This window comes from Etheostoma spectabile, chromosome 23 (assembly GCF_008692095.1).
Source record: "Etheostoma spectabile isolate EspeVRDwgs_2016 chromosome 23, UIUC_Espe_1.0, whole genome shotgun sequence".
In the NCBI taxonomy this organism is placed as follows: Eukaryota; Metazoa; Chordata; class Actinopteri; order Perciformes; family Percidae; genus Etheostoma; species Etheostoma spectabile.
Window position 1 is genome coordinate 10076614 of NC_045755.1, and position 3030 is coordinate 10079643.

The following is a 3030-nucleotide window of genomic DNA, read 5'->3' on the forward strand; positions in this document are numbered from 1 at the left end:
TCTAGAAACTGTATTCCAACGGCTGGCGGACGCGTCCCTTACCCTTAACTTGGCCAAGTGTGAGTTTGGTAAGACCACTGTCACTTACCTTGGTAAGCAGGTTGGCCAGGGGCAGGTCCGGCCTGTGGACGCTAAGGTGGCTCCGGTTGTCTTTCTACCAGTGGCCAGCCCTAGACGAGAACTTAGGCGTTTCTTATACATGGCAGGTTACTATCGCTGTTTCTGTACTTCTCGGTAGTAGTTGCTCCGTTGACCTGGTAGTGTAGTCCTGTGGTTCCTTTTGTTTGGAATGATGAGTGCAACCATGCTGACCTGGCAGACACTGGAGTTGTGGTACACCATTCCACTATAAAGAGATACTTGTACAAATATGGGCGTCATGGAAGAGTCATCAGAACAAAACCTCTTCCACGTCCTCACCACAAAAAATCTCTGTTTGAAGTTTGCAAATGAACATATAGACAAGCCTGATGCATTGTGGAAACAAGTTCTGTGGACCGATGAGGTTAAAATAGAACTTTTTGGCCGGAATGAGCAAAGGTACATTTGGAGAAGAAAGGGAACAGAATTAATGTAAAGAACCTCTGTCCAACTGTTAAGCGTGGGGGGATCAATTATGCTTTGGGGTTGTATTGCAGCCATTGGCACAGGGAACATTTCACGAGCAGAAGGAAAAATGGATTCAATAAAATTTCAGCAAATTTTGGATTTACCAAATACTTTCCAAAGGGGGCCGTACAAGGCACTAACTCTGCAGGATGCCCAAACTATTGCAGACGCCATTGTTTTTCTTTTCTGTTATTTTGAAAGTGTAAATGATTGAAATAAAATCTAACTTTTTGTGACGTATTATACGAATATCTAATCTGTCATTTGAAGCCTTTTGGATATTTTTCCATCTTTTCTTGGCTTCTTTATGCACATTAATACAATTTTTTTACCTGGGGGGCTCAAACCTTTGAGCCCCACTGTAAATATACTCGACTGTGATAACAGCACTGTTGTATTAGTGTGAGGCAGAGTATAGAATAGAAATTGTAAAAACAAATCCTGATCCAGATCAATATACTATAATTTGATCCTCCTCGTCCAATTCTACACAGTGTGCTCGGGCCTCTGGTCACAGATTTACCAAACATTAGTTGGTCACACTTGAGTGCACTCACTGCGTTCTGCTCCCTGGCTGTATAAATGTATCAACTCCTAAAACGTGACCTTTCAAAATGTCACGTTGGAGGACATGATGGATTTATGTATCTTTTGTAGAATGAGTTTACAGGCTCAGTATCACTGTAGTACATTGTGGTGTATTTTCATAACAGTTGGAGACCTGTTGGCTGGACAAGCTTTGTTGTTTAATGTGTCTTGCGTACTGTTGTGTGTGGGGTTGTCTTTATTTAATGCATGTGCGCCACCCACACACACACACACACACACAACACACACACCACACACACACACACACACACACACACCACACACACACACACAATGGCAAGTGGAAGAAAGCAGACAATTGTTGTTCCTTATTTCCAGCTGGAAGTGGGTGTCAGTGTGTGTTAATGCATGTGTGTGCACGATCACTGCTTGGTTAGAAGTAAAGCTGTCCATTTCACAGGGTTCACTTTTTTTTTTTTTTTTAATCCTCCACACTGTTAATCACCTGCAGAGAGGGATGAGGAGGAGGAGGAGCAATAAGGTGAAAATAAAATGTTGAGAGTGCTTGAAGGTACACCCTAAGGTGGACAATCAGCCGTAAGAGCAGATACAGAAGGTGTGGGTGAGAGGAGGATGGCATGAGATTTGGATGAGGAGATTATTAGGATGTGCAGCAGGACGGGGAAAAGGAGGGAATGTCACTAAACTGATCGACAAGAAATGGAGAGAGAAATAGAGAGAGAGAGACAGAGAGAGAGCACAATTCAAGTCGAGGACGAGAAATTAAGAAAAAACAAGGGAACAGGAATGGAAAGCAGTGAAGGAAGGAAGTAGAGAGAGAAAGATGCAGTGGAATAAACCTTAGCGTCAAAGGAAAGTACAGCCTCAGGGCATCACCCCCTCCTATAGTAACACTGGATTAATCACTAGTGCACAGACACACACCACACACACACACACACACACACACACACACACACACACACACACACACACAAACTCGGAAGTAGAAAAGTTTATCTGCCAGCACAATAAATGGGATCTGTAGGTTGTTGGATGGATATAGCTCATTTGTGTCTGAGAGTTCTTGCATACCATAGGTGTGTGCGAATCAATTGATTGATAGACAGAGCTGGCCTTGTTTCTTGAATTCAGATTCATTGTCACTACGTAATTTTTTGATCAGATAATTCCTTTGCCAATTATAGACACATCAAGTAGTTCAGTGTTCAGTTTAGACAAAATTTATAATGGATCATTTCGGCACAAGTACAGACACTTGGGTAACGTCTCGGCACTATAGTATAAAAAATGTAAATGATACCAAGCAACACATGACAGTTATGGATGTGAGTGTCTGATGTGTTATGGATTTTGTAATATCCTTTTTCAAATGTATCCTTCTTTCTTTTTTTCTGTATTTCTTTCTCCCTGTCACTGAAGCCGGCAAGTGCCTTTTGGGATGGCAAACTAGCTGAAAGCACAAAACGGGCACGTCACTGCATACAAATGTGTGTATCTTTGTATTGTTTGTTTCCTGACACTCCACACCACCTGGCACAGATAAAGATTTATCTAACACGGTGCGAACACAGAGGGGTAAAGAGAGGCGGTCAGCCAGAAAAGGAAACAGAGATGCTGTCCCACAAGGCAACAAAAGAAATGGTGATATTTCAGAGCAGACAATCACTCGCTGAGGACTGGTGTGGAGGCCAAAGTTTTTATTTTGCAGAGAATGGTGTCCTTTTGATTTGTGCAGTCTGGCCAAAATTAATTTCTGCAGTACTTACTTGCAACTTTATTCTACCTGATGTCTTCCTCATATGTCGTCCTGCCTACATATGTGTAAATTAATTGTGTGTGTGTGTGTGT

General features: G+C 42.2%; 1 protein-coding gene and 1 long non-coding RNA gene across 7 annotated transcripts in view; both read left to right on the plus strand.

The window, feature by feature from the left end:
• Window positions 1–180, plus strand: part of LOC116672995 (uncharacterized) — a 12805-nt gene extending 12625 nt beyond the window's left edge. Inside the window, exon 3 of the long non-coding RNA XR_004327705.1 lies at window positions 6–180. This is a non-coding gene — a long non-coding RNA (uncharacterized LOC116672995). The remainder of the gene's footprint in view (window positions 1–5) is intronic.
• The window catches only part of grm8a (glutamate receptor, metabotropic 8a), a 311638-nt gene that overhangs the window by 52772 nt on the left and 255836 nt on the right, over window positions 1–3030 (plus strand). The gene's annotated exons all lie outside the window — the stretch shown is intronic.